Genomic DNA, 14,235 nt, shown 5'->3' with positions numbered 1-14,235 from the left:
TGGATTAAAGCAAACAGCAGAGCACGTCTCACATTTCCAGCGTTGTTTATTTACGTGGCACATAAGCAGGTACCTTAAATGCACATTGCTTGTACTTCGTGTGCTTCAGTTCTAACAAAAAGAAATGACGCCTAGTCAAGCCAAGATTATGACATTTCAGTTTTACTGAATATTCACAATAACGCAGTTTCATTACACTTTACACAGTGAGCACCAAGTGTGGTAATAAAGACAAAAATTGCGTGGACACTACGCGCGCTATGTTTCATCTTTTACTCCAATGAGTTACCCTTACGTTTTTTTTGTGTACAGCTATGCGAATTGTAACGCTGCACCTAACTAAGCGATCTGCTCACCGATAACAGGAATAATAGTAGGCACAGCGTTTTCACTAAGGAAACGAGTCCGCAGGAATATCCATTCATGAAAATCCAGCGAGCACACTACTACCAATCGTCACCCCGGCGTCTTATCTGAAAGACACGGGTCGCTAGGCGTATACGTGTGCTGCTATTTCATTCTTACACAGCACATTGTTTACACCGGTACCGAAGCAAGCTTTCGGCGTTGAATGCTATCCGCATCGTCCTGTTGCCAGTTGACCCTGTTATGAACACGTTCAACAACGATGAAACGCGCCTCACTGCTCCATGCACAGCAAAAATTAAATTCTCACCACAATTATTCAGAGAACGCATGCAAGCGCGGAACACCAAAACCAATGAAAGAGCGTGTCGTTGCAGATGAACTTTACGAGCACGCCTTTTCGTACACCGCAAGGGCTGTTGTGAATAATAATGGCGGGTACCTCTCTTCAATGGGCGCTAAGAAAAGCGTTTTTCCTAGTAATAAACAGTGTCATAAACTCTTTTCACATTGCTTCTATATAATATTGTTCGGAAAATAAATGTCATTTGTAACACATAAGAATGCGTCGCCCTTGAATAAAACTTGGTTTTTGGCTATCAGTGTTTGTTCCCTCCGCACCTATTCGCGCTTCAATCGCAGTACCCATAACTCCTCTTGCTGATGATGCCGGCAATAGAACCTGAACCGCTTTTCGCCCGATGCCTCGCGACCTATTTGGATCGATCTTGCAGCAACTGCGAACTTTGCTCATATGAGCGCTGTTGCGAGCGCTGGCGCGCGCGCGCTATCTCAATATACATCAGCGGACGGCTCGTAAGCTTGCTGTGCTCTCAACGCTTACTTCGCGTTTAGAGCTAGGACTGACAGTCCAAAAACCACTTCATTCCCTAGAGCGGCCCCGTATTCCGTTAAACCAGTGCTTTGTGGACTTACGCGAGGTCGGATCCAAAAGAGTTAGCTGCCAGCCTTGCTTCATTTAATTTTCCAATTCGTTGCTGTCGCATTCATTGCTTCGCCGTTGCGGCGAAGCTGTGAGTTTCTTGGCCGCTAATTAAAATTCTCGGACTTTTACGTCCCAAAGCCACGATATGATCATAAGAGATGCTGCAGTGGAAAGCTCCGGCAACTTTGACCACCTCTGCTTCATTAACGTCCACCCAAATCTAAGCACACGGACCTATAACATTCTGCCACCACGGAAATGTGTTTCTTTTCTGTGTTTTTTTTAGCGTCATCAGTTGTCTACCTGCTTACCGTGAATTGTCTTGAGAACGTAATTTTGGTACCTTTAGTGCAGCGTGCCAAACAGCACTGACTACGTCGTTCGGGAATCTAGCATGAACCCACTGAACCGAACAATTCAAAGAGCGAACAGAAAAAAAAATAGGCAAATGCTACTCACAGTGGTAAATGATGTTATGCGAAGCAGCCATTAGGAGCTACCCATGCGCCATTATTTCGCTTTGAGTCCAACGTCTTCTTGCAGCTGGACGGCTGCGCGCACACTGTGAAGCCTACAGTGTAGTTATAGTCTGACGTAACGTTGACACTGCCGTTCGAACGCGGACGTCCGTTTAATCGTGGAGAGATGCGCGCCACGGCGCGCAGACGGGCAGATATTACCACTCGTGCTTCGTTTGTTAGTTTTATGTAACTAGTCCGTTGCACGCGCAGCCGCTGCCTTGCGCAAGCCGCGCCCTAATATGTGGAAACTTTTCAGATTGTTAGAATCTTCTTAAAGGGACCATCAAGGCAAATATTAGGTCAACGTTGATTGTTGCAATAGCGCTCCAGAAACATCGTAGTGCTTAGCTGATGTGAAACTTTCTGCGCAAAAACAAGACAATTCACCAGAACGAGAGAGACAGGACGGGTAGAGAATTGCCTTGTTTTTGCGCACAAAGCTTCCCATCAGCAATGCACCATCTCGCCGAATTTCAAGTTTTGTTAAACAGTCGTAGTGCCTGTATCGGGCCAAGGAAATGCTTATTCTGAAAGAAAATCGCGTTTAGTGGTGCGCACGGCACTAGAGCACTTCAAATAACCCGCCTGAACGTGCCTTCTGACGTAGCAGTTGCCGTACCCAATGTTGCCATCTGTACATCAAGCAATCGAGACTTTCGGACTCACCTTAAAGCCTCAAAAGTGCCGCTTCGCCTACGAGGAAGCGGCAGTTTTTGGTTCATGAGATCAGCAAGGATGGGGTTCGCCCAGACCCACAGAAAACAGCTGCCATCGTTGCCTTCCCGCCACCCACCGACAAGAAGGCCGTACGCCGATTCCTCGGCTTGTGTGCCTTTGTGCGCCTACTACAGACGAATGGTCAAGAAATTTTCATGAATCGCCGAGCCGCTAACACCTCACAAAGACTGGCGTGCCATTCAAGTGGGAAATGGCGCAAATTGAAGCATTTCAAAAACCGAAACGACGCCTTCAGATGCTTCCGATACCAGCGCATTTCGACGAATACGCCGACACAGAAATCCACACCGATGCAAGCAGCGTTGGACGCGGCGCCGTCCTTGCGCAGAAGGCTGGCGGGCTGGAGAGGGTAATCAGTTATGCTAGCCGGTCGCTTTCAAAGGCAGAAACCGACTATTCCACAACAGAGAAAGAGTGCCTGGCCATACGGAAGGCCATTCAAAGTTATGAGCGATCACCACGCCTTGTGTTTGCTAGCTAACTTGAAGGACTCTTCAAGTCGCCTCGCACGGTGGAGTCTAAGGCTTCAATAATTCGACAGTACCGTCGTTTACAAGTACGGCAGAAAAGACCCCGACGCTGACTGCCTGTCTCATGCCGCCGTCGACTCACCGCCGCAGGACGACCAGGATGATGACTGCTTTTAAGGAACCATTAGTACCGATGACCATTAGTGCCGACCTGGAACTCAGGGGCCTTGTGGAATACCTCGAGGGCAGGACCGCCATTGTTCCTAAGCTATTCAAGCAAGCAGTGGCGTCGTTTTTTTGCGAGACGGCATTCTCCTAAAAAAGAACCTTCTCGCGGTGCCTGCAGCATTGATACCAGAAGTCATCCAAGCGCTACACGATGACACGACGTCGGGACACTTCGGTGTTTCCCGCACGCTCGCAAGAATTCAGGAAAAGTACTATTGTCCACGCCTTGCCGCCGACGTCGCTCGCTACGTGAGGAAGTGCCTAGACTGTTAGCGACGCAAGACACCGCCGACAAGACCAGCAGGCTTTCTTCAGGCGATTGAACCACCTCGCCGACCATTCCAGCAAACCGATATGGACCTACTCGAGCCGTTCCCTACGTCAACTTCCGGGAATACGTCGATCATCGTAGCTACCGACTACCAGGCAGTGCCACCGAGGTAGCGAAGTGCTTCGTTGAAGACAACTTCCTGCGTCATGGCTCCCCAGAGGTGCTCATCACCGACAGAGCTATGGCGTTTACTGCGGAGCCAACTCAGGCGATCTTGGGATAGGATAAGCAGTGTTCCTCATTGCATTCTAGCGGGGTCAAGTAACCTTAGACTCCAAGTGACAGAATAATAGCAGTAAATATGTAATAGCTAGTTCTTACGTTAATACACAAGCGATCCTCAAGCACTACACGACTGTGGCCAGAGTTAAGCAACACTAGCCGAGAATTAACCAAAAACTCACAGAATTAAGCAAAAAATTACGCACTCACTTAAGATGAGTGGAAGGCGAAAGCCGTCATCTTTTTGTTCTCAGTCAATGTAATGATCTTGCCCTGCCGCCCCCTAATTTTTTCTGGACCTAACGTGGTTCCTCATTGCCTCCGTGATCGGCACACCTTTGACCAAGATACGACGTCATGCGACATCACATCACGTGGCGCCATTATGATGTCACGATGACATAACAAATTATGATGATCTGTGACGTCTTGAGGACGTAATATGGTGACGTCATCACGTGATGATTTTTTTGTATCACTCGTGTTGACGCGGCCAACGCAGAACGCCGGTCTATTTTTGCATCTGATGAGGCATCTAAGACTTTCGCGTAAAGAGTTGCCAGCGCTGGCCAACATTTACCTGAACTACCCAACATCCACTGATAGTAAGCTAACATTAGCAAGTACTAGCTAACTTCGCCACCACTAGCCACATCTAGCAACCACTAGCCACCACTAGCCTATAGTTAACCAACATCAGGCAGCTAAGCTGAAGCTCGCGGGTTTGACTCTCGCCCACCGTGGCCGCATTTCGGTGGGTGCGAAATGGTCAGATAAATTGGGCGTTGTACATGTCGTTGTTACTTAACTTTCGTGCAGTGCACTCAATCATGAATTTCTTGCTCGACCGAAACAGGCGCTTAACGCAACAGGATGTTGACATAAAGTGCCGCAAAGCCGATAACGAACTCCGCTACCAGCGTCGCTAGCTGATTTTGCTGAAACAAAGCCCACATACTGCATTAAATTTCTTGAAGACACTGCCAATTGAGCTACGATGGCACATTCTAGGGCAAAAGTAGTATTGTCCAGTTTTTTAGCCTCAGAGTCCGTAACGGAACAGTAATATTACAACGATCGAAAAATCTCTTTATTATAAGGTTACTCAATATGTGTCACACACGAAGACAGCAGCACATGAACTTTAAAAAGTTAGTATTGATGTTGAAATCATTACGTCGCTTCGATACGCAACCTCCAGCGATGACTCATAGCGAAATCTCATGACGTAACCAAGCTGCGTTCCTACATCTACAATGACACCAGTGTTATGCATAGATTATTTGCGTAACTGAAATTATAACAAATGGCGTGAGGTACTCCATCATAAATACTTGGAAATACAGAATATCTTTGTTCGCGTTAATTGTAGATGCTAGATGTTATCAATGCCCCGATGATCCAGGTTGATCTGAACCATTGCCTACTTGGTATAAATGTAGCAGCACAATTCAGCTGACTGCTTCAATACCCAACGAGCAGCCTACTAGCAACTTGAACGGCGTGCACAACACACACTTCCTTTGTTAAGAGGTACGTAACGCTTGATGGTTATATTTTATATTTAGCATTTAGTCTACGTGTCGGTAGTTTGCGTTCAGGCACACATCACATTTATTATCAGTCCAAGCGCGTTCAATTTTATTGGGCGAATTATGAAAAGATAGTAGTGAGATTTTCAAATGTGTCATTGAATTCAGTGCATTTTTCATATTATAATGTAGTGCAAAGTAATTTTGACACATAGAAGAAACCTACACGGTCTGCCTGCCACGTCAACCTAATTGAAAGAAATCCACATACTGTGCATCGCACGATCGTGGGCCAGCTCGTTGAGGTTTGGCAAGCCCTCAAGAACGTTCTTCTTCATGTGTGCGGGGAACCAAGTGTGCGAGAACTCACTTGCCGCGACGGTTTGGAGGCTCCGGAGGGGCAGGAAGGTACTCACCAGAAAGATCCACTTCTCACATGTAATTAAATCACTAAACATTACCAGCTTGGCAGGAAAGTCTATTCCCTTCCTCACCCGAAGCTCAGCAAAGTTCAGTCAGCTACTCAGTAAGATATACTCGGACGTTGATCCTTGTTGTCCCGACTGCAGTGAAACCTTTTGTTCTGTGGCTCACGTGCTCTGGCGATGTCTCGCGTTGCCAAACAACATTCCCTACAGCGAAGCCGACTGGGAGGAGGCCATCAGAAGCATGGAACTCCGAAAGCAAGCCCAGGCAATCCAGAGGGCCCAGGAAAGGGCGGAGCGTCACGGCGTTCTGTTTTCTACACGGGTTACAATGGCCCTCCGTTAGGGGGTCCTGTCAGTCACTCCTCAGGAATCAAATCAACTTCGTTATCTATCTATCTATCTATCTATCTATCTATCTATCTATCTATCTATCTATCTATCTATCTATCTATCTATCTATCTATCTATCTATCTATCTATCTATCTATCTATCTATCTATCTATCTATCTATCTATCTATCTATCTATCTATCTATCTATCTATCTGTCTGTCTGTCTGTCTGTCTGTCTGTCTGTCTGTCTGTCTGTCTGTCTGTAAATCGCCCGTACTCCATCATAGGCGTGCTCATGAGGGGGGCAGGGAGGGGGGGGGGGCGTTTGTTCCCTCTAACCATCTTAAGTGTAGCGCCAATCCTGCCCGATACCGTTACTCAGTCGGACGGACTCCGACCGTTCGCGTCATTGTTAGTGAGTGAGTGAGTGAGTGAGTGAGTGAGTGAGTGAGTGAGTGAGTGAGTGAGTGAGTGAGTGAGTGAGTGAGTGAGAACTATATTGTGGTCCAAAAGTGGCAGAAGCTGAACGCCACTGGAGGTCCCGCTAGCTCAGCCAGGTGGCTCCACCCAGGAAGGTGCCGGAAGCTGAAGCGTCATTGTTAATGCTCAAGGTTATGGCTATGCGTGCTCTTTGACGATAATGGCGACCAAGGATGCCTGATGTTGCCTTCAATGTACCGTTTACGTTCCGCCTTTACTCCGGAAAGCCGCGGACCAATGGCAGAATTTTGTACACTGTTTTCTTTTTACTGCGAAGCCGTTTTAGCTATAGATAACTTGTGTTCCGTCGTGCAAAACTCCACAGTTACTGGGCAAGCCCCACTACCGAGTACAGCAGGTGCGAGCGCTAAACGAGAACCATGCTTGGCGAAGTGGAGCGCGTGAAGCGCGTGAAAGAGAGAGAGAGAGAGAAAGAGAGAAAGAAAGAGAGAGCAGGAAGGAAAAATAGATACGGTAAAATAGAGAGAAATACAGGGAATAAACACATAAATTTATAGAAAGACATAGAAAGAAAGCGAAAGAGATAGACAGAAACAGACACGAAAAGGAGACGGAAAAACCAGATAGAATGAGAGAAAGCGAAAGAAAGAGACAAATAAATAGAAACAACAAAAGGGAGAGAAAGAAGCAGATAGTGAGAGCAAGGAAGGGAAGAGAGAAAGAAATAGAAAGAAGCATATACAAGCAAGGTATACAAAAAACAGAGATAAATATAAAGAAAAAGAAGACAGAAAAAAAAGTTCAGAAATAAGGATGACCACCCAGCAGCGCTCTTACTTCAGGCTTGGAACCACTAGTGCAAATCTGTCATAATTTTTTTTTGTTGATGTCCGCAGGCTAGGTATGCCGCCACTGCATGCTAGTGACCTGCAATTGTCTGGGAAGCCGAATCAAGCGCAGTAGACGTGTTCCTTCAAACGCCACCCGCTTTTTGAAGTGGCAAACGAAATCATTGATTGATTGTTCAGTGGAGAGAACGTGTTCTCTGAGTGTAACAGCCGCACATCTACCACTCCATAGTGGGCATGTCTTACTGTGAAATTCGGCAAATATACCTGCGTTATACAATAACTTGAAGATGTGCCTCACGCTGTGACATGCTTCATACTTTTTCGCACTGCCTCACATAATCAATTCGGTCCTTAATATATGCCTGTTTATTCACCAACCCCTTCCACAATACAGACGGTTCATTTCTTTCCAGATCATTCCTCCACGCCGTATCATACATTATCTTGGTTTTCCAAAGGGCACCCATTGAAACATACGTTAGCGGTTATGAATAGCCTAGCAGTGGGAGTTCTGCTCGCAGCACTTATCGCACTTGTCACAACACAGATTCAATGCCCCGTCAGATACGGCGCGCGTAAGTATTTAGCACACCTATTATTTGTCCTGCATGAATCATTTCACATGTAACTCTCCAGTGGTCAGACAAATTTGAAGTTACCGTTTCGTCGTAGCGGCAAAGCGAAAGCAACATAACGGAATGTTTAGGAAGTAAGGCTAGCAGCTCACTCATTTAGCGCGAGCCCTCGCGTAACTCAAACAAAACGGTCGCCTAAGGAAGCGTGGCTGCTGCAGCGAGCGTTGCAACATATGGTTTCTCTATGGCTTCAACGCAGAGTTTGCAACGATAACGCAACATGTACAAATGTATGAGCCGTCATCTGATAACCATTAAAGACACGGTACATGCGACCGCGGACGACCACGCCGGGCTAGCCAAAGTACGCATTTGCTACCACAGCCACGCAGGCCCGAGTGAATTATATGACGGGGTGAAATAGTTTATTAAATTGTTGCACAAGCTGATATCACCTTGTACAACAATTGAATAACGCATAATCTCCCGCGGGGATTATCTAAGTGAAGCGCTAGCGTTTGCTACAAATCACGTGCTGTTTTTTCATCGTCTGGTGATCCGTTTGATGTGGAGATGAAACTCATTTTATTGAACTGATGACAACGCTCGCAATATTTATTTATATCCTAAAGGTTGGTAAGCTGGAAAAAGGGTTTTTCAGTCCCCTGGAGCGTAAAATTTTAGCGTTGCTACCTTCACAAGCTACTGCGGCATTGTGTTTGCTGCTAAACCACGCCAGTGTATGTCGAACAGCCGCGAAGGTGACGCCAGAGCTGCCAGGGCTGCTAGGAGAAACAGCCTCTCACATGTGGGCTATCCAGGCCACGTAGACGGTCACGTCAGACTAACGATATGCAAAGACGCGGAGAAAATATGCAGCGCTTGTGCGAGTAGGTCGAACAATAAATTTGGGAGGCTAGACGATCAGTGCCACTTGTCTCATAGACCATGAAATAAGTAGAGCAAACACCACAACTCCTAGCGCGATCTGCTACGTAAGGGCCCTACCGAGGCCTGAATCCGTTGCTGCAGTCTCATCAAATTAAAACTAGGGCAATCACTGGGGCGCCGAGATGAATTAACGCGAGAGCGCTGGAGGAAAAACCCGCCTGTGTCACAATCACCGCTCTTTTAAATAATTTAACTAAAGAAAAGCATCGTTAAATTGGGTATAGTGTCCAAGTTGATTTTGTTATTTTTTTATGACAACATTGAACAATATGGGTGCCTGGAGGGGAACGGAAGTATTTGCGTAGGATCAGAATATTCAGAAAATCTGGTTTCGTCAGATGGAGTTTTAACTGTAATTGCGAGAAATACTGCCAGTGAAATCGTGAAACAGAAAAGAGCGGTTCAACGCCGAGCAGAGCATGACAGGACGTTGAACAGACAAGTATTGTGTCTTTTTTTCTGATGACGCCCTGTATCTTGCGCATGTTCTGTAAGGGGTGTTCTCTAGAACGTCGCTGTCGGGCGGCATCGGCACTGTAGGCTTCCTCTTCTTTCCTCAGCACATCAGCGTCTCTCTCTCTCTCTCTCTAGTTCCCTCGCCGAGCTGTTGCGCCACGACATCCTTCCTCTTCCTCCTTGTGTTCGTCAGCATCTTCCTGCCCACAGTCGAGTTGGACTTTTGCCGCCGCCGTCGTCACTGCCGTCATGTTACGTATAAAGACGAAATCGATAACATGGGCCCGTGCGTCGTATGTTCTATGTGCCAGCGAAAGCGTGCGAGCGTTGCCGAAGATCGCGGCTCTAGCAGATATAAAACAAGCCAGTCGTCTGCGTCGCGGAAAAGGCGCATGGGCGGGAGCCGGATGGTGAGCTGCGTGCGTCCGGCGCGAAACGTGTAGTTTGAATATCCGGACGACGTCGCTTGTGGTCGCGCGTGCCCTTATCTTTGCACAGAATCAGCCAACGGCTCATACCTTTGTACATGTTCTTATCGCTAGGTTTGCGTTGAAGATTTAGACAACACGAAGGTCACCTCGCTCGCTAGTCACTTTGCACGCCAGTGCTTTGTTTGTGGTACGCCAGGTCTCATGCTGAAAGATTGAACGCCTAACCTTACTTCGTGCACATTGCATGCTGTTGCTGTCGCATCCATTGCTTCGCCCTTGGGGCGAAACTGCGGCTTTTTTGTCATAGGCTTACCTCTGACGTTTCTTTTGTTAAAAGAAACTTGTCACTGAATCACTCTTCTCCCTTTGGTATCGTGCAGCGCAGAAGGAATTCCTCTTTCTCAATTGCTCTTTACCTTGCAGGAGGTTGCACAATTTACGGTATTACGCTAGGGGCGGGCCAAAGTGCAAACCTTAGGAACCCATGCGTACACGTTGAATGCAGCGCCAATAGACACAGAGTTACAATCACCGGGTGAGTGCAATATTGAATGAAATCGCTAACACTTCGCTCGTATTAAACAACGTTACCAGCATTGGTGCAAACATTGATGGACGCCGACCGACGCGAAAAATATTTCCTCTTCCATCAATGCTTTCACCGCTGTTGCGTACCGACCAGACGAAATTTTGTGAGACCCCCGACTTCAACGTTACCAGCAAATTGCATTTGTAAAGCGGCCAGTGCGCTTACGGGACTGCAATGTTATAATTACCTATGGCAGCGTATTTCTGTTGCGCTGTCATTAGTCAAAATTACAGCAGAAATGCGAATTGCCTTCGCGCTGTTCACTGATCCGACAAAATCGGCGTTGAACCAGAACAAAATGTGGTATTCATTACGCCCTACGTCGTCTGCTGCAACGTAAGCTTCTACGTCCTCAATGCGAAATAGACCGTAAAATATGGTAGATAACGTATTCGTATTGTTTACCAGAAGCCGTTGGGTATGAGAAATTGAGAACTACCCATATGTCACGCGCCTAAGGTTTACTTTACGCTTCATAAGCATCTCAGTAGAGAAAATGCCTATCGAGGGTGATCTAAAGTTATATAAGCAACGAAGGTACGTAGCGTGCACGATCATATTCACTAATACATAGATTTCCGCTTTTAAGCCAAGAGCGGTGAGTTTTATTCATGCTTGATATGTTGCGTGGCCGAGACATTATTTGTGGAGTGTGTTTCACAAGATGGAGCAACGAACATGTGCACAATCATTACTCGTTGATTTCGACAGAACGAACCATTTTCTTCCTAAAGTCGCCTGAGTTCGTTAAACAATTACATCACCCATGTTTCGCTTTAATGTTAAAACTGTTTTTCACTCTCTGTAGAGCTTCCATCTTTCCCTGAGCTTCGACCTATAGCGCCTCGAACGCTTATAACTTCGCTTTCTAGCAACGTAACACCGTGGCCCGGCAACTGTGGTGCTATATTAAAGGGGTCATGAAGCACCCCTTGGGCTGATTGAAAAAACACATCCTGCGGAAAGCTGACACGGCTATGAACTGCTCTGCCAAATATTACAGTCGTGCGCGCCGCGTAATGGCCACAAGCGGAGCGCGAAGTTGCCGTTTCCCCAGGCACCCTCTTTTCAAACAGAGGCCGGTTCTCACTCTCGTCGGTGGGCGGGGCGTCTGTCCGCTGTACGTCGCAAGAGACATAGCATGCTTATTGGCCGATAACCGACGTAAATCGAGAGCGGCGTTCGGATCAGATGCGCTTCTTGCCGCGGCGTGCCGCCACTTGCCGGCGCCGCACTCCTCAGTACACGGTAGCCGCACTCGCGCAAGCGAATCACAGCGGGAGAGCGATCGCGTTTCATGACGCGCGCTGGCGTAACTTCTTTCCCCCATGCCATCCCTCCCTGTCTGGCTTCCAGTGCGCTCGCCGGCACGAGAAAAGAGAGAAAGCGCTGGGAGCGTGCGCCAAACCCCCGTAACTCCGCTGATTCTTGACGGATTCGAGAAATTTTTGCGGCAATCGATTCGGGAGGCAGTACACTGCGATACTGAGGCCATTAGATCATTACTTGGAAAAGTGGTTCATGACCCCTTTAAGTTCTCACATAGCGCCACGCGGGGGTTTCATCACCAGGACAAAAGTATTGAACGACGATACTGCAGGGTCAATGGGTACCAACGGTAATTTTATAGGTATTCCTATTTTTATTCGAGAGAGAGAAAAATAACTTTATTGGGTCCAGCGGTTTGGGGAACAGGTCCCCGCCTAAACGACGGCCAGTAGCCCTTGGGTCCTGGCGTCGTTTTCGGTCAGCTGGACGGCCCAGAGTTGCTCTTCCGGATTCGAAATAAAAATATTTGTGTCGAGAACCCTAAAGAAAGTATCGCCATTCCTAGGGACGCATTGAATATGTTTTCTCTAATTCCCGACTTTCGGTTTCGATATTGAGGTTGCGGTTTCATAGTGACGTGTCAACGCAGTCTGACGTACAGGTCTAAGCCACGTGGAAACAGCGACTCGTGACGTATTATCGTCTGCTCTGTCACCTGCTGTCAGCTACACGAGCATGCACGTAAGCAACGATGAGTTAATTCTCCGAAAGCGACGTCGGCCGCAATCGGGACGCAGACTTCATAAACGCAGCGAACTGTGTTGACTCCTCACAACAGTATCCATTGCGGCGGTGCTGGCTTGCAGATGCTGGCGATGAAAACTTCGAAATCAACATAAAATGTTTTATAGATGTTTCCTGACTCCGGTGTGTGGGAAAGAGTTAACGCTGCATGCCAAGGAAACGAAAAAAAAATGTCCCTTTTGTTGTACAATCGCCATACGTCTTCGATGAAGTAGAGCACACTTATTTACGTTATTTCCTTGCCCTGTTGCGCAAAACACCGGCGCCATCTGTCCAGGCCCAGGTATATGCCTGCCGCAATTGAATCGTGACAGTACTTTAAAAACTGAGCCATAAAATAAGGCCAGCGTTTTATTAGACAAAGCGAAGTCATTTATTGCAATGATATTGTGCCTTGATATAAGTGGCCATTTGAATACAGGTGTCAAGATGGCGCCGGCCCAAATCAACATCCTCCAGGGGCGCCAGGTGGGCCAGTCGGGGATTGGCCTCACTGTTGTGCCCGATGTCCCCCATTGTGGCGAGGATAGAAACGAGTCATGGAAAACGGAGCCTCTCTAATCAAATGGAGACGTGCTCTTGAAAGCAATATCAATTGAGGCATTGATAAGCAGGCATGATTTCGCAGCATGTGCTCTTTACCTGATAAGGCGGGTTTCAAGTACTCAAAATATTGTGTCTAATAAAGGATGTTGTGGTTAGAAATATATTCCACGTTGTTTTTGTGTTCCTTGCGTACTCAAGCAGTGAATTGAAAGCATGAGTGACGAAAACCTTATGTGGAAAGATGCATAAGAAACCATGTAATATTATTTCTAATTGCCAATATGTGCAGCATGTAAGCCCATCATCGATATTTCCATGACCGGAATGAGCAGAAATCAGACGATACGCTCAACTTCTGAATGACGATGTGTTTCTTAAGTACGCATTTGGGTTCCCATTGGACTCGCGAAACTTCATGAAAACTTCGTCTACGTTGTGAAAACGCGTAGGGGTTTTGAACGAGCTAGCTATCGCAAGAGAAGTTCTTCGAATGACATGCAGGTGAAAAAAAAAAATTGGGGCACGCTTAAGCTTAACCTTAAGGAGTTGAACGCGATAGCGATATCCGACCCATCCCCATCGCGCTCGGTTTCGCTTGTCATTATGGTAGGTCACCCAGCCAGCCACTCTCACACACGCGCCACAAACACGACACACGCGACACACACACGACACGCGAAAGGTAAAAGATTCCGCTCTCGTCAACATCACTTTTATAATAACAGCGTACCTACTATGATTGTGTAAGAGAATGCGCGCACTTATGTGTGCGCCCTTTGCAATGGGTGGCATGCTCTAAACCAGCAGCAATTACACGCGTGAAATTTCTTCGAAGTTGCGATGCACACACTACGTACATGTAAGGGAATACGCGCAGTAATGTGTGTCTTTTGTAATGAGTGGCCGGCTTTAAACCGCCAACTCGTTATGCAATTCACATGGTCTCACGCCCGATGGCAATGTACGCTTGTACGACGTTTTACTGCGATATTGCACCTAGTACTGTGACGCCTGTGCACAGGACGAGTATGTTTGTGAAGCATGAAAGTTACGTTCGTCGCAGTTCCAAGCATTGGCGTGGCTGTTTTCTTGTGCTAGAACACCTGCTTGCCACACCGAAGGCCTGGGTTCAATTACACCTCGGGTTCATAATTTTTTTTATTATTTGCATCCAGGGCGATTTTCCCCATGGATGCAAACAATGGCAA

The 14,235-nt window shown here is 47.1% G+C and overlaps 1 long non-coding RNA gene across 1 annotated transcript; it reads left to right on the top strand.

Moving 5' to 3' along the window:
- Positions 1-5,232: 5,232 nt before the first annotated feature.
- Positions 5,233-13,018, top strand: LOC119400829 (uncharacterized). The gene is made up of 4 exons (XR_005185261.2): positions 5,233-5,355; positions 7,820-7,981; positions 10,243-10,354; positions 12,903-13,018. It is a non-coding gene; the product is annotated as an uncharacterized LOC119400829 (long non-coding RNA).
- The last annotated feature ends 1,217 nt before the right edge of the window (positions 13,019-14,235 follow it).

This window comes from Rhipicephalus sanguineus, chromosome 7, assembly GCF_013339695.2.
Source record: "Rhipicephalus sanguineus isolate Rsan-2018 chromosome 7, BIME_Rsan_1.4, whole genome shotgun sequence".
Classification (NCBI taxonomy): Eukaryota; Metazoa; Arthropoda; class Arachnida; order Ixodida; family Ixodidae; genus Rhipicephalus; species Rhipicephalus sanguineus.
The sequence above is the reverse complement of the archived record's forward strand: the minus strand, read 5'-3'. Positions and strand labels throughout refer to the sequence as shown.